The following is a 23,550-nucleotide window of genomic DNA, read 5'->3' as shown; positions in this document are numbered from 1 at the left end:
GGGAGAGCGTCAAACGCATTTTCCTCAAAATCTTAGAATCTGCCTTTGATTCTTTGTAGATATTGAATGACATTTGCCACCCTTTACAGGTGTCATCAACATTAAGTACATTTAAGTCCATCACCATTTTAGCCTACATAGCTAAAGCCAGCATGGTCACAGGAAAACAGGATTTAGAGACACAAAGGGAAAGAAGATAGAATTCTTCTCTCCTCTCACTTTAAGGTTTCACTTTTTGTTGACTACTGAAACTGAAGCCAGATTCCTCAGTACCCTGGCGCTTAAACTATTAAACTATGAACACTCCTTCTAATCCAAAGCAAAAATTGAGTCCAGAAATATGTGTGTTACTGCCCAATGTCATAAGAAAATTTATAAATCTAGAGCAGTATGGGCTCTCTCCAATGAGATGAAACTTACTGGTTAAAGTACCACAGGTCCCATGTCAACTGATTCTGAACATAGTTGGCTCACTTTCCAAAGATATTTTTCTACCTTTTTCATTTGACTTGTAGGATTGGATGGAAACAGCATATTTGTCATCACTTAGCTTTATCTGAAAAAAAATGAGCACATTATGCTAAAGAAGATAAGGAACTACTGGCAGAAAAATACTGAATGATCTCACCTGTTAACATTTCCATAAGTAGACAATAGAGAACTCCCTACTGAGAGCAGTAGAGAGAATATCAGATGGTGCTGGCCAAAGACTCAGAAGTTCCAATTATTCAACAAGACTGGATTTAACAGAAATATTATGCTATATATTACCAAGTGACTTCTGTATTATTACTAAATATTTAATAAAAAGAAATGTCCTTTATATGGTCACTAAATGTATACACACAAAACCACAAGAATACATAATTGTAGCTATGAAATATGCTAATAAGCTTCACAGTGGAGTCATTTCACAATTTATGTGTTGATCAAATGATCAAATTGGGTATCTCATGCATCTGATATGTCTCTTATAAGCTTAATTTCTCAAAGAAATATATCCAACAATTTACATGGCAGATATAGCCCAAAGTGCTAAATATAAAAGAAATAATGCTGTCAACAGATTTGCAATTTACACTCCTTAAGTGAGAAAAACAGTGCTTACTCATAGCTGTTATGTATCCATACTCTCTCTCATGGAAACATAGAATCTCCTTCTTACTATTAGATTCCTTCGCTTTGAAGAGGAAAGCACACCTAATATCTTATATTTCCTGGAAATCTGTTGGCTTGGTCTTAATGTATAATAATTTTGTTCCCTAAAATATCAGAGAAAAAAAACATCAATTCTTTTGATCACATTTGCTGCTTTAAGAAAAAACAGAAGATTTTGACCAGGTTCAAACACATTGAAAGTCTTGGTTATAAGCAAACCACAGCTTTCCAAAACTCTTTCCAGCAAACAGATGCCAAGTCTTAAAAGGAAAGGTGGGGATTATATTGACAACTATGTGTAGTAGCACGAGGATTTCCTGAGGGAAATCAGTGTTTTCTCAGCCTTTGCCTTCTCACTGAGGATTGTCAGTCCTTCAGGGTAGAGCTAATATTAGACTTGCCGTCTCATTGGGGATTTCCCATTTCTTAATGTAGAGCATATATTAACTATTTTCTTTCCTTCACCTTGATCTCTTCAGGGAAATCTATGCACTGTTTTCTGGTTTTATGATCATTTCTTTTTGTTGAGCTTATTTTATTTTATTAATGTTTAATTTTATTATCTTTAAGTAGTATACAAAGGAATTGCAATTGAACAAAGCAGTTTGTGAATATACTGTGTCTTACTCACCCCATCCTTCACTCATCTTAATGTTGTAGGACATACACTGGATTGTTGTCTACATTTCTCACTCTTCACCTCTTCACTTGTCTACTCATTTCCCCTGACCCCACCCCAACCCTGTCAAGTTCCAACTTCTTGGGTTTCTATTTTGCTGAATTTTGATTTTAGCTTACCAGGCAGCTTCACTATTTCAGATCTTCTTTGTATCTACCATATTTCAGTTGACACATTTATATACTAGCCAACATAGTTACTTAGGAGTTTGTAGGCTAAATGGAGTTTACACATACAAAGGTAAAGTTGGATTCTTTGTCTCTTGGGCCTGACTTACTTCACTTAACATACTTTGCCAGCTTCACATAGGATGATGGCCAGAATATATAGAGAACCCTATAGAGATGATCCAGATATAGAGATGATCCAGAATATATAGAGAACCCTAAAACATAAATCTTTGAAACACCAACAACCCAATTAATGAATAGTCCAATGTGCTAAAGAGAGTTTTCTCAGAAGAAACAAAAATGGTCAATAGGCACAGGAAAATGTGCTCAGTAACTGTCCTTCCTGTTTCTATTTTAAATTTTTGAAAGGAAGATAGATCCAGAAAATTGATTGTCTTCATTGTGATCAAGTGTATTCTCTCTACAGGCAAGCAGTATTTCAAGCATCAACAAGTTTTGTGTTTTGTTTTCCCCAGTGCTATGGATTCACTTGCCATCCCCTCATGCATAATACACAGACTCATCCCTATACTCCTCATCAATGTTTTCTTTAAATATTTTTATTAATTTATTATCAATGCTGGGTTGTAGTTTAGGGCCTGACCTCAGGTGGACTTGACAGGTGTTCTACCACTTTTTTCCCCACAGTTACAGGTTTTGTTTTGTTTGTTTTTTGTTTTTTTTTTTGTTTTTGGAAACACAGATGAATCTATTTTTGAGAAACTGGATAATTTTCTCTTGAATTCATAATTAGGCAGGGAATTTGGCTCTGTGGGTCACTCTCTTGTCATTTTTCCCCTGCCACAACTTCCCCACAACTTTCCGTATTGTCTCCTTGTCAATCCTTGGTAAGACAGATTCTACACTCCTGGGAATCACCTAGAAGACACCATGTGGAAAGGTGTGTGAATCAGGGATGATTGTGAGGAATGGTGGAGAAACTCCTTTGAGTGTTGTGACTTGGAGCCCAGGATTTCCTTCACTGGTTATGTTTACAATGAAGCAACCAAAGAAAAAGAACGTCTCGAAGCCTGGGGCTGGTATCTCACTCTTGTAATTTTAGCAATTCTGGTGGATGACATATGATAGCCAAAGTTTCTTATCTCTAGTTCATCCACAGGAATCCAGAGGTAGAGCTGAGTTTCACATGGAAGAGCACTAACTAGCCTGAAGCACAGATCAGGCACCATGCCCAGACCTTGATTTCAGGCTCTAGGACTGTCACATACACACAGAGAGAAAGGAAAGACACTTTTTTTTGAGATACTCAGTCTACTTAGCCAGACCTGAACACCAGAAGAGTGAATTCTGATCTTACTTCTCTATGGCAACTCCTCCCATGTGTGGTCAGCTCCATAGCAGAGATAGTTAATGCCTGCAGATTCCCATGTTTTCACACAAATGCCAGGCGTCCCAACATCTTCTCCCATGGTGCTCCTGGAGTGCCCACACGGGTCCTCAGGGTGCCTAAGACTTAATATTCCTATCACTTCCTTGGAACAGTCTGCTACCTATGACATGTCCAGGCCACTCACATTGCAGGGGTCAAGAGAGGCAGTATAGTTTGGGTAAAAACTAATGTGTCTTGCATGGAATTTCCTAAATGGTGCCTACCCATCAGGGACATGGATGGATGTGTGTTTGTGTTCTTGATTAAGGATGTCCCTTCTATGAAGAGGTGAAGTCCTGCATTTAGTGAGCTGTGGGTGACTATGTCCCAAAAGACTTCCATTGGTGGAGTTTCCAGTGTGAGCAACCACCACTCATCTTTCAAGCGATGGATCCACCCTGTGCTCGTATCCTGATGTCTCTTTCCCATCCCCAATGTCAACTGATCCTTGATGTCAGACAGGATGTGTGTGGGAGTTAACCTTATTTCCCCCACACTTGTAGGTGTCTCACATTTCCCCCAACTTCCTGTTGGATATGCAGCACTGGAGTAGGACTGGATTCTTGAGGGGTGGTGGTACCCACGTCTGTGTGAATGAAGATTCCCCTTGCCAAGGGATGTGTTGCTCTGCTCAGGTCTCAATACCAGGTCATTGAGGTTAACATGTAGCATTTATACATTACAAAAAAGAGAAATAAATAGAGCTGAAACATGGACCCCATATAGGAAATAACTTTCTTCTTTAAGATGAATTTCATCAACATTTTGGGAGTGAAAACAGAAAAGTAACAGAGATCAATAAAGGAGAGGATGAAGAGGAAATATTACATGGGAGTATGGAGGTGAAAATTTAGAACAATAAGAGTGATAAAGCCAAGATTACCCACTATGGTGACAATATAAATCATTAGAAATATGTAAAAGAGGGGTAGTTGGAGTTCTGGCTGATCTGTTAATTCAGCAAGAATCAACTCAATCAAGGAGTCATTTCCACCCAGTATTCTCATCGTTGTAAATCTGAAATGATGGAGTAATACATTAAGAGTGGTCACAAGTCCCTACCTTCAATATCTCAATAATGGAAGAGTGGTGCAATTCATGTATTTCCCTTTTTGTTTATGTCTGAATGGCCAGTCTTATCTTACCTACCAACATTCTAATCACTCTATCATTTTGTATTTTTATATGAGGTGACTGTGGAAAACATTTATTCTTGTCATCCATAGAGATTTAGGAAGTTGTGCGGCTAAAATAAAAATCTCCCTGCTGATGAACTGAGTCTGTGGAAATGTGTCTCTCAAAATATCTTCAATTCTAATCTCTATTCATGTTTTCACTACTCTATTCACCTCTGATGATCAGAATAAAACAGGAAATTTCTGTAAAACAGCAAATCATACAGATATTCTTCCTAGAAAAGGATTTCCTCAAATCAGTGACATCTGTCCAAATGATAACAGGTATGGAGGAGAGATGTGGTAGCTTAATATTTATAATTAATCATAAACATTAATGTTTTTACACACTTTTCTATGTGTTTTTCTTGTTAGATGGAAAAGGAAGCAAGGTTGGTGAATGTTCTTTCAAAGATCTTACATGGAGATGTGAAAGGAAACGACGTCAGTATAGGTGATATTTGTACTGATGTTTCCGTATTTTTATGACATGCAAATACTCTCTCCGTAGATGCTATAAAGAAATGAATAAATTTCCCCTCCACTGACACTCCCGTTTCTCTCATGTCACTTGGAGCTATTTTTCTTGGTCTCGCTACCCAATGAAAGATGAAGGCAATGCACTGAGTTTAAGAGGAGACAGTGAGGCAGCAGAGTTCCATACTATTTATTATTATTATTCCATAGACTAATTCTCATTTTCCATTCATTTCATTGTCCACAGTGACCAAAAGTAATAGGGATAATATTAATTCACCTGTATACAACTCAAGGAAATCAGTACTGATCTCTCTATGAATCTCACCTGCCTTTGTCCTATAGGATGAACAGGCTTTGGAGCTGTTAGTGCTGACCACATACAGTTACAGAATCTTCCCCACTGAGTGGCAAAAATGTCATCCTGTAACTCTGACAACTAAGGTGCCTGAGAGAAACGAGGAAATAGAAATCAAACTTTGAATAATAGATTGTCCAACTGGAGAATAATAAAACTTCTAGACTTGATGCTAGAGTTACAAAATCATCCATCACATGGAATTTGTTTAAGACTTCTAATTCTTTTAGTCCTAATTAGAAAGGCCCCCAAAGAGCTCTTCTTGGTATCTGTGTTTACTTCCTACTCTATGGTAATAGCTGTGAACTTCCCAATAGGGATTTATAGTCTCCTGGGCATGCATGTTAGACGCCTGTGCTGTTTATAAAGATGAAAATATAATTAATGTAATTACAATTTCCTCTAATCATACAGGTAATATTTTGGTAAAAGTTTTCTGTAATTAAGACAGAGCAAATTTAATCATCCTTGTTAGTACGTCCTTGCTTGGAAACAAACCTGAATCTATTTGTATAGAAAAAAACTTCAGGGGCAGAGGTGAGTGGATCATATTAGTGACTAATCTCCTTACTGTCTTCATCAAGCCAAGCATAATTTTTCTTTCTCTTCTAGCTCAGAAAAAAGTCTGAAGCATGCAAATTAGTGTACTTATAATTTATGAAAAAGTAAGTGAATACAGTGTATTTCCTATAGTGTATTCCCATACTTCTCTCCTGTGTCAGCAGAAATAAATTCCATTGTCACGTTGGTTGTAGCAAGTGGTCTCAATGGGGATATGTAAGAGGTAGCACACTGCATCCCATACCCATTACAATCTAATTTTCCAACACCACATGGAAAGTGAAATCAGAGATCTATGTTTTACTTAGGAGAACACAGCAGTTCTGACATGAACAGTAAGTTTCTTTCCTTTCTCAGAGATGAAGTCTTCATCTACAAGAGCTTATGTTGATGGCCAGGCAGGGGACAGAATATCTATTCTAGGCTAGAATACTATCTCTTACAGAGTATACATGAGCCAGCTTTACTTTTCAACCTTATTTTTAGTATATGTGAGTGTTATGTGATGACAGCAATGGCCTCTGATTACTATATGGACATCTGTAATCTATTTCTGTATAACAGTGCTATGTCCCCTAAACTGTGTTGCTATCTTAGACTTGGTTTCTTCTTAATGGGATTTTCTAGTGATATGGCCCCTTCTGAGAGTGGTCTTCTGTGAGGCAATCACCATCAACCACTACTTGTGGGACATCTCCCTTCATTGGAGCTCTCCTCTGTGGTATAGCTGTCAACGAACTGGAGGTTTTCATTATGATTGGCATCAGCATCCTTGTACACAGTGTCACAATATCACAATCCTTATTTACTAAGGTTTCATCCTCTCCAGAATCTGCCATATCAACTTCTGTGAGGGCAGGTCCCAAAGCCTCAAAACCATCTCTGCTATTTCAATGAATGATGTCTTTTTATATCAACACAGTTTCCTTGGATGAATCCTTCAATCTACACCTTGAGGATGACAGATATTAAAGCTGCCTTGAGGAAAACTCTGTGCAGGAGAAAATATTGATCCTGAGTAGTGTCATTCTCTGCTTATAGTTAAAGAGCAGGGAGTTTGGGTGTGTTTGTCCTAGTATTTTTGGCAGTTTAATTATTAAAATAATTATTGTCAAGATAATGTACAGATGGGTTATAGTTACATACATAAGGTAGTGAGTACATTTCTTGCCAAACTGGTTACCTCCTCCCTTATTTTTCTCCCACCTTCCCTCCTCCCTAATTCCCATTCCTAAGGAAGTGGAAAGACTTGGAAAAGATAGTAAGTGAAGCGAGGTCAGACCCAAAGAAACAAAGACTCTATGGTTTCGCTCATTGGTAATAATTAGAATAGTCCTAGAAGATCACAATAGCTTCAATCTTTGAGAAACTGCGGGTCAGGAAGTCCCCCCCATGTCAATGACACACAGTCACACACACACACACACACACACACACACACACACACACACACACACACACCCTGGGGGAGCAGGGTGGATTAAGCCAAACATGCATGTACTCTCCTTGCAGCAAGAAGTTGTGTATAATTAAAGCCATAAGATGTTAAAGTGTCTCATCAGATGGCAATTGTGACAAAAATAAGGACTGTTCATCTTTCATTGCTTCTTTAGAGAATAAGGAGTTATAACTGCAAACCACGGTCAATAGCTCAGAAATAACTTCCAGGGAGTCTACAACATTAGGGATAGGCTGCTCCTTTTTGAAACCAGAGGGATTGAAGTCTTAGATTCTAGCATTAATTTATCTTTCAGACACAGGAATAAATCTCCATGACAAAGAAGCACCTAGATTTTTATTTTCTTTAAAGGAGAGTCTATTTCAAAGCCAAGATTAATGTCTTGCTTTTAACATAACAGCACATTTAATATAGCTTTGACAGGAAAAATCATGTATATGAGGATAAAACATAGTGTTTGAGTTAGTAATGTGGATCATACATTCTGAAGTGAACCAACAATTAAGCTAATTAACATTTCAATCAGCTCTACAAACATATCTTCTATGTGTTTTTTGGATATGTCTGTATTTATAAGATTTTTTTTTTTTTTTGGCCAGTCCAGGGCTTGGACTCAGGGCCTGAGCACTGTCCCTGGCTTCTTCTTGCTCAAGGCTAGCACTCTGCCACTTAAGCCACAGCGCCACTTCTGGCCATTTTCCGTATATGTGGTGCTAGGGAATCGAACCCAGGGCCTCATGTATACGAGGCAAGCACTCTTGCCACTAGGCCATATCCCCAGCCCCTATAAGATTATTTTTAAAATGCATCCTGTTGGCAAATTCTGATCAAATATGAAAGTATTTTTGACTATTGATAACAAATGTTCTATTATAAATACTAAGCTTAAGCATTTTTGACAATTACATATTTTTACCTTTTGGAATACAGCACCTGGTTTTTCATTCCCACTGACCATGACACTCAGTATACTATTCATCACTTATGTAGATATTACAAGTAAAGTGATAGAGCAGCATTATTTAGTTTCCATTGTTTTGTTTATTATGCTTACCATGAATTCCTCGAATTTTGAGATATACCCCTAGGAACTTGAAATATATTAGCTTCTTTACAAGTTTAGAAGTCCAAATATTCCAGGATATAGGTAGGAAAGTCTCTGAAACCAATATAGAGAAGGTTTAGGTGTTGCATTAACTAATTTTTCTCTCTGTACACAGTTTTTTTTTGTGGTGTTTTTTTTTTTTTGGTGTTTTTTTTTTTGCCAGTCCTGGAGCTTAAACTAATGCCTGAGCACTGTCCTTGGCTTCTTTTTGCTCAAGACTAGCACTCTACCACTTGAGCCATGGCACCTCTTCTGGATTTATCTATATATGTGGTGCTGGGGAATCGAACCCAGGTATTCATATATATGAGGTGAGCACTTTACCACTAGGTCATATTCCCAACCCCTCAGTGCACACATTTTACACTCTACTAGTTTTGTTTATTTTGTGTCATGCAGCAGTAACTAAAATATTCCTAGATATTGTATTTTACCTTCTTTTTTTAGACTAAAAAAGTATATTAATGGTTCTAACAGCCCCATATTCTATTCCACATGGAGTACCTGACATTAGCCTATTTCCCATATACATTACAGTATTTGAAGCATCATTCTTAATTTTTTATTAAAAAACATTTGAGTTGAAGGATGAAATATTATTTCTACCATCCTATTTACAAAAATAAGGACACACAGAGATTCTACATTGTATATCCAAAACATTGGAGTCATGAAATGCAGGAAAATATTTAAACACAGAATAGATCCCCTAAGTCCATAACCCTCATTCTTTCTTAATAGGACTTGCAAATTTTCTGGCTTTACTCTTATAACATTTACAGATTGGATAAAATACTCAGGATGCATTTAGTGTTATATAAAGCTTTAGAAGTGATACAAACCAATGAAATTGATTTCAGACATGTCTCCAGTTAAAAAACATGTGAAATAAGTATATGTGAAGTTGAAAATGATTAAGTATAAGTCAGGGAATCTAGTTGTCACCATTCCTATTGATAATAGGGAAACAAAGAGTTAAAGAGCTAAAAAAAAAATGTCCCTTAAGAGACCAAAATGATAGGGAGATGCAATAATTGATCCAATACAAAGGTTGTACAATCCCTAAAGAGAATGTAGTATTTCAGCATAATAATGATTCCCTAGTGCACAAAAGACGCATTATATATTACTGAGTAAATGCAATAGCCTTATGGTCTTAGTAAATCTAGTTGTTTCACTGACATGAGATTGAGTCATCTTCTAAATTTCATTGTCTTTAAACTCATGTTAACATTCTAGTCGCCCATAGGTTGCAATTTTTTTTATTGCAAAGCTGTTTGTTTCCCATATTTGTTTAGATACCTACACTTTTTCATGAGAAATTCTGACCAGTAGCTCAGATAGATGAATACTTATGTTCATGCAGCCTCATCTTTGAATATGAAGAAGAAAACCTGAGATTCAGGTTCTGTCTTATAAGCCAGGACCACAGAGGTAAATCACCATTATAAGTAGGAACAAAGTTTTCCCTTCCAAAGAGGGTAAGTTTTAAAAATTTATTTATATTAAGAAATAATCTGTCTATTTACCAACTTGAGATATAATTAACATTAGAGATAATATATATAAGTCATACAACTTGTCATTTTTTCCCAAAATAATAGTTCAAAATGATCTAATACAATATCTAATGAATATGTACATCTCTTGTAGGCCTACTCCTGTGTTTTTAATATGTAAGCACACATATAGTGAGAAGATAAACTTAAAATGGACCTTCCTCAATTTCCAATTATAAGATGTGATATTGGTCATTATGGTTAACAGGTGTTTATTAGTTATGTTAAATAATTGTGTGTAAAAATTGAACCCTTTTATGTCTTGGCCAAAATTAAATAACCAGATTTTTCTCTCTCACTGTTTATGGTAACAATCTATTCTTTTCTTTGGTGAATGATATTTTTGAAGCTAATACATCTAGGAGAAATCATGAAGTGTTTGCTTTATCATTGTCATGACTTTTGGTCTGTGTTTCATGTCCTATTTTTTTTTTAATTTTTTTGCAAAAATTCAGAGAAGGGGCTGGGGATATAGCCTAGTGGCAAGAGTGCCTGCCTCGGATACACGAGGCCCTGGGTTCGATTCCCCAGCACCACATATACAGAAAACGGCCAGAAGCGGCGCTGTGGCTCAAGTGGCAGAGTGCTAGCCTTGAGCGGGAAGAAGCCAGGGACGGTGCTCGGGCCCTGAGTCCAAGGCCCAGGACTGGCCAAAAAAAAAAAAAAAAAAAAAATTCAGAGAACCATAAATACAATTGATGTAATGGTAATGTTCAAGTAAAACAGGTAAAAGAGTCTTATGAGAAAAAAAAATTATGAGAGTTCACAGTCAGAAAATGCAAGGAGTACAGGGTTTTAACCAGATCTCTCTCTGCAGACACAAGTAGCATTCGTCTACAGTTGCATATTTTACTGTGACATGGGACACCTAATTAGCCTTCTAAGAATCGCTTAGAAGCAACTTTTATACATACAACACCACAGATTATGGTCACTCTCGGAGTTTAGCAAATGATTGCTGTGATTTCTGTCTCTACTTTGACTACTGAAGAGAGGGTTAAAGCAATGAGGAGATAATGAGAAAATGTCATATGAAAATGCCAAGCTTCGCTGTGTCGACTGTGGGTGATGATTTAAACTATATTATGTTTAAGGCTACAATAAGAAAAACACTGAGTTGCTTGATATTACAATATAAAACAGAATTAAACACAGGATTTATGCACTGGGTGAATGAGTTCCAGACATTCACAGAATGGACCTAGTATTTGTGGATGGCTATTTTTTAAGAACATCTAAAGGTCTTCTTATTTCACTTGTTTATGTGTCCACATATTCTCTTACAGAAGAATGATCTAGAAAAATATGTCTTGTAAATGATCCACTTGTAACTGAATTTATTCTGGTGGGTGTAACAGACAGGTCTGAATTGCAGATCCCCCTGTTCATCATGTTCCTAATAATATATTTAGTCACTACCGTGGGAAATGTGCTTTTAATAATTTTAATTACACTGAATTCACACCTTCATACACCCATGTACTTTTTCCTCTTTAATTTGTCTCTCGTAGACCTTTGCTATTCTACTGCGATTATCCCCAAAATGTTGATGAACTTTGTTCTGAAAAAGGTGTCATTTCTTATGCAGGATGTATGACCCAGCTATACTTTTTGTTTTCTTTGTCATTACTGAATGCTACATGCTGCCAGCAATGGCTTATGACTGCTATGTGGCCATCTGCAACCCACTTCTCTACAATACTGCCATGACCCCTAAAGTGTGTTCCTACCTTTTACTTGTTTCATGCTTTGTGGGGTTCACTGATTCCCTGCTTGAAACAGGATTTGTCTTAAGTCTGACCTTCTGTGATCCAAATGCCATCAATCACTTTTTCTGTGGTATTATGGTAATGCTCAAGCTCTTCTGCACCAGTACCTATGCCACTGAGATAGAGGTTCTCAGTGAAGGGACCAAAGACATCATTTTGCCCTGTACTAACATCTTTATCTCTTATGCATTCATTGTTTTCAGCATCCTCAAGACAAAATCTACTAAGGATAGATTCAAACCTTTACTGCCTCCAGCTCCCATGTAACTGCTGTATCTTTGTTTTTCAGATCCTGTGCATTTATGTATCTCAAACTTTCCACTCCTGGGTCTCTGGATAAGAGGAATATCTCCTCTGTGATTTACACCATTGTGGTTCCTATGAAGAACCCTTTAATCAACAGCTTGAGAAACACAGATGTTAAAGCTGCTCTAGGAAAATCCCTCTTCAAGACAATCAGTTGACCAGAAATCCCATGGCTCTATGCTTTGAAAAGAATAGCATTCAGCTATTCTTTGCTTCAGTTAGCATATTTTCAATGTAAACGTATCTCCTTCTAGTCGTTCTTTAGCTCAAGGCTAGCACTCTACCACTTGAGCCACAGTACGGAGTCTGGCTTTTTCTGTTTATGTGGTACTGAGGAATCAAACCCAGGGCTTCATGCATGTAGGCATGTACTCTAGCACTAAGCCTCAATCCCAGCCCCCATGAGTAGATTTCTCATTGAACATTGTTACCCCTTCCCTCATTTTTCTCCCACTTTCTCTCCTCTCTGACTCCTCCTTCCCCAAATTATAAAGTTCATTTCAAACCTATGATTTTGTGCATATCGCTGTTGCATCAGTTCACCCTTTGTCCTTTCTTTCACCATGTTATTTCCCTTCCTTAAGTCAGATAAATGTATCTATATAAGACACAGGGTTAACAGATTCAAAAACAGTGATTACAAGGGATTAATCAAAGGGTGAAAAGGAAGAAGAAAGAAAGATATACTGCACATAAAAAAACAATAACAAGAGCTCTTGTTTCCATATCGTGGAGTTCATTTTGATTATCAACATTTTATATGGTCCTATGTAAGTAGCTATTGATCTATTGTGATCCTCTATTAGGACAATCCTGGACATATACTAATTGTTACAAATGAGGGGAACCATGGAGCCTGTGTTTCTTTTGGTCTGGCTTACTTCACTTAATATGATTTTCTCTGGTTATCTTGCTTGTTTTGTAATGTTAGTAAGTACAAATACCTAAATAAAGACTGAAAGGAACTTTTAAGACTCAAAATTTTGAATAAATAGTATTTTTTCAGTGTGGGAATCACAAAGTAGCAGGGGATAATGTACTAAATATAACTACAGTAAAATATTTTAATGGTTTTCTCATGAAGCATGAATAATATTCATAGAAATTGTGTTCTTAAAATTACTTATTGGATTTTTTTATTCTGTATCTGAGATAAATGCATTAGAAACTATGATTAGAACCAGTGAAATATTAACTGGCCTTTTCCATAAGTTTTTCATGATTAAGGATTGTTACATAGACCACAGAGTCTCCCCGCTTCTCTGATAGTAGCAAACCCCTAGCTATTTGATCAGCAGTGTATGAGAATATCTCATGAACAATGAATTCAACAAATACAGTACTGTGACCCAAAAAATGGGTCACCTCAATTTTTCCTAAAAGGAATAGGAAGCATATGTTAGGCAATTTGCTCAAACTTATTTTGTGGGAAAGGCACAGTGTTGTAATCATTTCTTGTTTGCTCAAAACATAGGTAATATCACAGTCTTCTATAAAATGTATTGGCACAATCTAAGATCACACACTGAGTGTTTCTTTCAAATTCTCCTTAATATTTCATCTGTGATAATAGGATCTACCATCTAAAGATCTATAAGAGAAATAACTTAGAAGACCTCAGAATATAGTCTTACTTTAATTATTCCCAGGCTATCTTGCTCTCTGAATAGTTATTTAATACTACACAAAATAAGCCTTATCCCATGGTGGGATAGCCCATGAACCCTTGTGATCCCAATAAGGGTTCTAGAGTCTTTCTATTCACAAATACACATAGTTTTGTGCTTGAAAATTTCCACCTTTTCTTTCTAAACTCCTACTAGAATTGCAATGGCCACTCATTATTTTATTCACTAAAATGGGTTTTGTTTCTTATACTAGTTCTCCAAAAATGAGTCTTCACCTTTGGTTCTATCTATTCTCCCCCAAGTTACTTGTGCATGGCCATTATAGGATACTGATTTTATAAAAAGTTTTATGGCAGTAAAGCAATTACATACCTCCATAAAACAAATACAAATTGAGATTGAAATACTGCTCTTAAATTCTATAGTTTCATGGAGCATTAGAGACCTCATATGTATTGGCTGTTAACATATTATTTAATTTTATAAAATATTATTTAATATATTTAAACATAGATGCATATATTTAATATATTGCTAGGCTCCTTTTGTCTTCTAATCTTACGCTATGATTTAAAAACATCTGAAAACACTTCAAGGTTTTTGTTTTAAAAAACTCCATACTACTTGAGTGAATCATGTTTCAACTGTTTGAAATCAACAGACCATCACTTTTACAACAGAAAGAATATTTTTTAGCTTTTCTTTTAATTTAAATCGATTTATTTATTGTCAAAGTAATGTACAGAGAGGTTATAAAGCCAATCAAAGAGATATTTGCATATTAGCTAGAAAAAGTACAATTGATACTTAGCAATAGTATATTTTGCACGTTTCATATTTAGTGAGATAAAATAAAGTATTTCAGAAGACAAGAAATAAAAATACTATAACAATCTTGGAAATTTCATTACAAAGCTAAAGTTAACCCATTGTAGGTGACTTACATCTTTAATCACAGCTACTCGGGAGACTGTGATCCTAGAATCACAGTTTAAAGCTAGTTCAAGTAGGGAAGTTCATTGCACACTGTTTCTCTCATTAAGCACCAAAATGTGAGAAGTGGAGCTCTGTGGCTCTAGTGATATTCTGCCAATCTTTAGTGAAAATGTGTAGAAATATATAACTAAGCATTCACACATATGTGTGTATGCTGTTAAATGTAGTCAATTCTTTTACATTGGACGTTGAAAAACAAAGAGTAGAGATAAATTGTATATGCTTTTCCAAATGGAAATAAGAAATGAGAAAAAAAGAACAAGCCTATGTAAGAAACAATTTAATCCAGAAGGTATTTGATTGTAGACAGCAAATATCATTTTACTTCACAATAAAAATCTAAAATGAAAATAAAAAAGGAAAAAAAACCTTACATTTATTATTAACATTTAAAATAAAACACACACACACACACACACACACATATATATATGGTGAAATAAAGCATAGTACTGATTAAAATTACAAAATATCTTATAGGATATTCAAGTCATCATCACCATAATAAGAAACAATCATATTTCCAATTCAACTATGACAACCAAAGATAAACTTCATCTCTGTAACCACATACACAGGGAGATACTTCCTGATAAAAATTATTTCCAAATCAATGTTTTCCTCAACATCACATTGACATCATGTTCCTGAAAATGTAGATTAAAAAGGTTAATCAAGGGAATTACAGTGGTATAAAGCAAGGAGAGACCCTGTTCTTTAATTCATTGACCCAGGAGAAGTTGTATTGAATACACAAGTGATCCCATTCCAAAGAACAGGGAAACAGCAACCACATGGGAGCTGAAGGTGTTGAAGGCTTTGGATCTGCCTTTAGAGGAGACTGTGTGGAAGATGCTGACATGATGACACAAAGGAATGTTGGTACCCACCACAGTGCAAATCACCAGTGCTTTGAGAATAGGTGCTGCTGCAGGATGTCTTTAGCACGGGAGCATGTCACAGAAAGAGTCAATTCAGAGGCTTAAAATAGGTTACAGTAAGCTATTTGTTCTGTAGCAGAGGGTCTCACTAATAAATGGCAAAAAAAAAAAGAAAAAGAAAAAATTGCTGTAAGGAACTTCAAGAAATTCTAGCAGCCTATTTGATACTTATTGCAAGAGCAAGTGTCTGCCTTTATCATTTGGACTCTTTTTCAAGTGCTGGTGTAAAAAGAGTACCTTGCAGTAGTAGCTGCCAACAGAGGGGATCTGCCTGGTTTATTGCAGAGAGGTTTTAGAGATTTGGGGTTTATAATTCCAATGTGCTAAGCAATCAGTTAATTATCTTCTTGCTTAGTGTATATCTATGTCTAATTGTAGCTTAGTTGGTGGGACTCTGTGCAAATGCTAAGTTACTCTTACTTGTAAGTATTATACCTTCTTATAATAGTCCTTTGGACTAAAAGACTTACTGTAGTATTTCTTGTAGAATAATCCTGGTGGAAATATATCTTTTTACTATGCTTGTCTGAGAATGTCTTCTTCCTTTTATTCTTTATCCTTAACTTCTGAAGTATGTCTTTGCTTTTGCTACATAAATAAGGATATGATTTCCTGATGGACCCTGGTAACTGTAACCGTAGTCAGGACACGGGGGATGCAGAGGCGAGGGAACCAATGCACACTTTATTTTAGGAGTGCCAGGGTTTATATAGGGTTAGAAATCCATTCACAACTTGAAGAGTAAAATTAATACAGAAAGATGTCCATATCAATACAAAAGTTGCGGATGTCACTACTGCAAGTGATGTCGCTACTACAAAGGGTATTGCTACTACAAAGGGTGTTGCTACCACAAAAAAAGGATCAAACCAGTCAAGACAGAACTCTGTCACCTAGCTACTATTTCCTCAAGACTAATTATCTTAGATCAATGACTTCTGTATTTACTGTAAAAAACTTTCACTGGAGCAACTGGGCAAACATGTCTCCCCAGGGAGGCTCTATACAGGGCGAGAGGGTCTCATGATACAGTGGCTTCCATAGGCCAACAAACACAGCAGACTCTTAATGGAGATGTTTCCCCATAGGCCTATTAGTTTGCTAATAAGGCATCAGAATTTCTGTGCGGAGGGTAAGTCTCCCAGTGGTCAGAGAAATTATTCTCCAACAATTTCCCCTTTATTTATTACTTTTCTACAGCTGCTTCTCTAGTAAGCTTAAAGGCAGTGAGTAAAATATCAGAAGATCTATTCTTAGCAAAATGCTTCATTACTGCTATATTTGAACAGTATCCTAAAGTAAAAACACATAAGTATTAAGGCAATAGAAGCACTTCAAACACTACGTGTAATACTTTGCCACCATTCCCTGGGGTCTAATCCTTCTAAGGTCTGGGCTAGTCCCTGGGCAATCTCATCAATAGAAGAGGCATTTGGTAATTTCTTTTGAAAAGTTTCTAAAACCTCCTGGTATAAACTTGGCTCACTTAAAGAACCATTTACTATGGCTCCATCTATAAGCATTTGTATATTATTCCATTCACATTCAGAGACTAAAATTCTAATCACAGGTCTAAAACAATCATTGCTGCAAAGCCAGATAATTCTGTCCAAGCCAGAACACTCCTCCTTTGACAGCTTCTATCTCATCTTGAAGGTCGGCATTTACTTCCAGCTGATGTTGTCATAAATTGTGGAAATTCTGGTGTCAATACACCATAAAGTCATGAGTTTGTACAGATTGTCCCAATGTGGCTCCGGATATCACTGCGGTAGTAGCAATGGCAATCAGTCCGACGAGTCCTGCGATAATCAGTCCAATTGCACAACGACTCCTCTTCAAAAGCTGCTTGAAAAATCACATTACTAGTCCTTGTACAGGTCCTTCAGCCTAGGGACGATGCATGCGAACACGCACTCAAAGTGAGTGGCACTGGGTCAGAATCACGATCCTATCTTAACACGGTAGGGGTGCACAGGGTGAAGATGTAGATTCTTCCAGATGACTGTCAGGCTGTCCTCTATCTTAATCCAAATAGGATGAGCAGGGACCCTGGTGGCAGCAGGCAGCAGTGTCTTCCAGTGGCTCCAATAGAATGTCACACCTCCTGCTGGGCACCTGCAACTTTCTGCATAGACTGGTTAAAGAAGCTAGGTTATAAAGCCTGACTTGGGCAAAATCTACTCTTTTCCTGATTGCTTTTTAAGTACAGTGGCTTTTGCAAGCTGGTGCCCCACTGAATTTCAAACCAGCTTTAGACAATCAATGGCCCTTGTTTAATTTTGCCAGGGCAATAGTTTTTTGTACTCAGAAATTTTTAATAAGGCTAGGATTTTCTAGGCCAACATAGAAGGTTTGGCCTTTAGCCATCTCTCACAAGTGCAGTCTCCACTCTTGTACACTTGTTAGCACTGCTTTCTATTCCTCTGGTTTATTCTGCCTCATCTTTTAAAAATAACTATAATCCCTCAATCATTAAAGGAGCTGATGGGCAAAGATCATCCATCTTCTGTAACTTTTTCAGGCTGACAACAATGCCTACATTAACTTTTAATAATTATGTACAGTTTTTCTTGTGGCTACAGCACTGTAGCCTTTTAACATTCTACTTTGTAAAAGTGTTTTCCTGACTGGCAGGGGGAACTGATAGAAAGACAAGTTAAAAGATCATCCTTCTTCCATAGGAAAGACTGGAATACCACACCCATAAGGTGGAAAAAAATAAAACAGGAATAGGTGTAGAATCAGGGACAGGAGCTTCCGTCCATAAATATGGACACATTAAAGGAGGGTTAGAAATGTAGGCCCAATACATTACCTCTGAATTATCCCCAACAGGTTATCAGTGCACACCTGTCCATTTGAATGGCCTTATCACTTGGATGAGAATGTCTCACCCTGTTCTTGATGCACAGAGGATGTTTGTTGCTGGATCCACTGGAGCAGGTGCTAGAAAGATGGGCTGTCTTCTGTAGAAACATAAGCATACCCTCACCCCTGGGTTATTATCTCCCCTGGAACACAATCTAGCTCCACACTCAATCAAGTCCAGACAGCCTGTGGCTTGTTTAACAAAGGAGGGGCTAAGAAGTGGTGATGTGCTCTGGCCATTATATCTCCTAAAGGCATTAAAAAAAAATAAGAACAAATAAATTAAGAACAAATATTGCTTCCTCAATAACAGCTTGGGCTATATCATAAAGACTTTTCATATAAGTCTTGTACCCCTCAGTACTATCTATATTCCCCCTTTTTATTATTTTGAGCTTGTTTTACTACACCTTGACCTTGAGAATTATATTTAATTTATATAAGATATTATGAAATTTTAAAGATAGCATTATTTTGGTTTTCTTTTGCAGGAGCAAAAGAGACTAAAGCATCTACTTGAGAATTACCATATGCCATAGGACCTGGCAAATTAGAATGAGCATGAATGTGAACTACATACAAGGTGTGCTGTCTTTGGTGGAATAGGCTTTGTAACTGTTTAAATAGTGAATCTAGTGAGGGTTTTATTTGGGAAACATTAGCAGAATATATATTGCATAATACATGTGCTGAATAGGCAGAGCCCGTGATTAAATTAAAAGGTATTAAGAAATTCTGTAAAGTATATATAACAGCCTGTAACATGTTGTTGTGCCAATTGCTAAGGAGTAAGAAAAACTAGATATTTATCTTTTATCCAAAATGTACATTTGTTATATTTAGTAACATCTACAAACACATTTGGAGCGTTTAGAATGGGCTCAGAAAGTAAAATATTATCAATAATATAAATTTGTTTTTGAAAGAATTGCCATAAAGGGCTAGAAGGTAAATGGTATAAAATTTCTCAAGTAAAGCCATTCAAGGCCAAAGGAAGGATATCAGAGGTTTGTAATGCAAATTCGAATTGTTGTTTAGGTATAGGGATGATAATGAAGTATGTGTCTTGCCTCCTGATTTGTACGCAACTTTCAGATCAGTATAATAATAAAACCAATCATTTTTAGATGTATTATTTAAAGCCAAATCTCCTTGAAGAGTTGGGGAATAGATTATGTAAAGCATAGGTAGGAATCAGTTAATATCTCCCAGTAACGTTTGAAAATCATTAAGTGTTTAATTCTTCAGTCCAACTCTACATTAATTGGGGGGTAACTGCTTGTCTTCTAACTAAATATCCTAGATACTTAAATGGATCTTCTGTTTAAATGAATTTTATCAGGGGCAATTATTAAACCATACTGTTGCAAGTGCAAAGGCAAAATTTGCAACAATTCAGAAACAATATTTTTATCAGGTGCAGCAAATAATAAATCATGTTATTGAAAACCTGCAAGGGAAACTGGCGTAGCAATTAAACAATCATCTTGGTAGCCATAATTTTCCCATATCTAACTTAAAATAACCATGTAGGACAGATCTGTTTTTCAAATATCATATCTAGAGATCAATTTTTGATCTCTCAAATCTTTTACCAAGCCTGGATGTATTTGAAGAAATCTGGAGCCTGGGTATCACCCATTGTTTCAGGCTGCTTGTTTTCACTTCCAAATTTCCTATCTAGAAAGGCATTCTAAAGCCTTTTAAAGTAGAGGCTTTCACCCCTTCACCTCAGCCTTTATTTGCATGGAAAACTTGATGCGCATGGGGCATATTGCCTCCTGGCTGCCTGTTTTAAAAGAGCCATTTTAATATATATATATATATATATATATATATATATATATATATAGAGAGAGAGAGAGAGAGAGAGAGAGAGAGAGTTAATGAGAGTTGTGTACTTCTATCTCCAGTAGTTTATGTACTTTAAAATATTTACCTGATTATATGTAACTTAAGATAGTCTTACTATTCCACCACAGTTTACACTGATAAAATTTAGTACCTGATTCATTAAACTGATACCCCAAACAACAGTAACACGAGTACATTTAGCAGTGTACCCCAGAATTATAAACATGAGATTCCAGACGTAGCATCTTTGCCTTTGTAATGCATCCAAATTGTAAAACTGTACAGAAATTAAATTATTACAGGTAAATAAACTTTTAACTCTTCTTTAAGATATTCGAATTTTAATCCATCCTAAGGGACAGTTTTAGAAGTATCAGTCAAATCATTTATTTTTACCACCAGGTTTCCAATGTTCACCTGAAAACAAAAGAAACAAAAGAAACAAAAGAAAGGCCTCCATTGGCCTGTCCTATTGAATGGGCCTATCTCCATCTTACTCCTTAGAGCGTGATGAATTGCCTTGGCGCCAGCTTGCCTTCTTCCACCATGAATGGATGCCCCCTTTGGCTGTGCAACCACGTGGACTGGCTAAGCTGCACCTTTGTCAGTTTACCCCTCACTCCTGAGGATAGGCTCACAGGCCCATGCTAGGTTCTTATTTATCTATTTGTTTTTTTTAACCATGAAATAAAGAGATTTTTAACTATAGTTCCTTTTGAAAATAAAGTTATAATCCTTTAAAATTTTTGGTAATGCCCAAACTTGATGACCTTTTGAAATTTAAAGTTAAACTAACCCATTTTTGCATCATACAATTTCAGTCTTGAACACATTCACACCCACATACGCATGCAGGAGCACACACATACATACATTCACATATACAAGTATTTATGTAAAAGAACTTAAAGTGCTCAAAACAAGTATCGGCCATACATATTTTTAGTGGCAAGAGGTATTTTTTGCCAATCTTACTCTTGCAATGATCAAAACTTAAGACAAAACCTTTAATGAATGATTTCAGCATTTTTTAGTCTCATTCACCAGGGCCTGCTAGTTTTAACAGGACATTTTAGCATACTAAATGGTTTTTAGCTGAAGATAACTGGGTTGGGGGCCCCTGGAGTATAAGTGAGCCCACCCAGCACTTGACTCTAGTGTTTAGCCCAATTTTAGCTAGGGGCATTTTACAGTTTTGAATTACTCTCAGGCTAAGATTATCCGGCTCTTTGAAGCTGGCTCTTAGCAACCTGCACTTTTTCAACTGCCTTCTTGCAGAAGGTGACATAGCACATTGTAGACTCTGATATTTTCCCCATAGAAATGTAAATGGACAACAGAAACATGGGAAACAAAAGTTTATATTTAAAACTGGTACCAACCTCAAAGACAAAACTGGTCAAGACAAAACAGGACATAGCAATAGAGGCTTTATGCCTTGGATGGCATGTGCAGTGTCCAAAAGCTGCCAGCCAGAGTGATGGAAACCCCATAGGGCCCTGAAAATTCTCAGGGGGATCCTCCCCCATAGAGATTTCCATCCCCTGGCAATCAGCCTGACAAGGCTACTCACCAGAGGCCTACTTTCCCAATATAGCAGTCTACACAAAGCATAACTAATCAGACAAGGACAAAGACACAGGAAACATATGCATGAAACATGTGTAACGCTGGCGCAAATTAAAAGTGCAATTGCAGTACAAATTCTCTTGAGAGATAAAAGAAAATTCACTAGTCCTTCCCCAATTCCAAGCTGATGGACGGAAACGGGGAGTGGCGGCTCCCCTCCTAGTGCCCAGGTGTAAGGAAAAGATAATGGTGAAGCCTCATTCATTGAGATGGAGCCATGAGTCGGCCCTGTATTACAGCTGTCCTAAGTTAAGTGAATCAGGTCAATATATTCATAATGAGGAGGCTGAGGTACACCTCCATTTGGAGGGGGTTGAATGACAGAAAAAGTTCGATAGCAAGAGAGAGAAACAGTACCATAGAAATCAGAATAAGAAAAGTAAAAGCTGGCCCCGTAGTGGCAATCTTTTGTTTTTACTTTCACCTTCCTGACGGCCCCTTGCAGATCTCCAGAGCATCTGTAGTGCTCCAAATGCACTGCTGAGATACCTAAATTAGCATCATTCTCTGAAGGAGCATATGTAGAGGTCAAAGGCTTATGTGATGTTATTTTTTCTTTAACAGACTGACAGGAGATTGTTCAGGTGTAGCCATCTCTTTTAGTTACTGTCCAATTTGAGTTTCTGCCTCCTCTGGCAGATTATAGGTATTCATTGCTTTCTCTGTGTCAGTTTCTAGCTCAGCAGCTGATGTTATGATAGCATCAGGAGACATCATACTCAGAGCTGCACGCGTTAATGCCCAAACAGACTAAAATGTAACTGGAACCTTGTCACCACACTGATATGCCTTTTCCATGTTATTCTTGACTCATTCCCAGACTTCTAAGTATAAGTACCATCCTCCAGGAACCAAGGATTATACTCCACTACCACCTGCATGCACTCATCTATTTGTGAACGCGATACCATAGCTCCGTTACATTTCAGTACATGATGGATAAGATTAGAAAAAGGAGATTTAGCTTGTCCCATAACCCCATAATATTTTATCTATTAGAAGCACCAGAGATCCCCTATCTCCAGTGAATCCAAATATCTCTCACCTCCACTCAAGAGCTCAAACACATTTCCACAATCTCCTATGGATCAAATATCAGGTCCGTGGATCCAGATGCTGGTTGTTGAACCTGGGTAAATGCAACCTTAGTCAGGACACGGGGGATGCAGTGGTGAGTGGACCAATGTACACTTTATTTTCGGATGGCCAGGGTTTATATAGGGTTAGAAATCCATTCACAACTTGAAGAGTAAAATTAATACAGAAAGATTTCCATATCAATGCAAAAGTTGCAGATGTTGCTACTGCAAGGGATGTCACTACAAAAAAGGGTGTCACTACTACAAAGGGTGTTGCTACCACAATAAAGGATCAAACCCGACAAGACAGAACTCTATCACCTAGCTACTATTTCTTCAAGACTAATTATCTTAGATCAATGACTTCTTTATTTACTGTAACAAGC

The 23,550-nt window shown here is 37.0% G+C and overlaps 1 pseudogene; it reads left to right on the top strand.

Moving 5' to 3' along the window:
• Positions 1-3,719: 3,719 nt before the first annotated feature.
• Positions 3,720-12,324, top strand: LOC125341330 (annotated as a pseudogene).
• The last annotated feature ends 11,226 nt before the right edge of the window (positions 12,325-23,550 follow it).

The sequence above is a fragment of the Perognathus longimembris genome, chromosome 24, assembly GCF_023159225.1.
Source record: "Perognathus longimembris pacificus isolate PPM17 chromosome 24, ASM2315922v1, whole genome shotgun sequence".
Lineage (NCBI taxonomy): Eukaryota > Metazoa > Chordata > Mammalia > Rodentia > Heteromyidae > Perognathus > Perognathus longimembris.
This window is presented reverse-complemented; position numbering and strand designations above follow the sequence as displayed.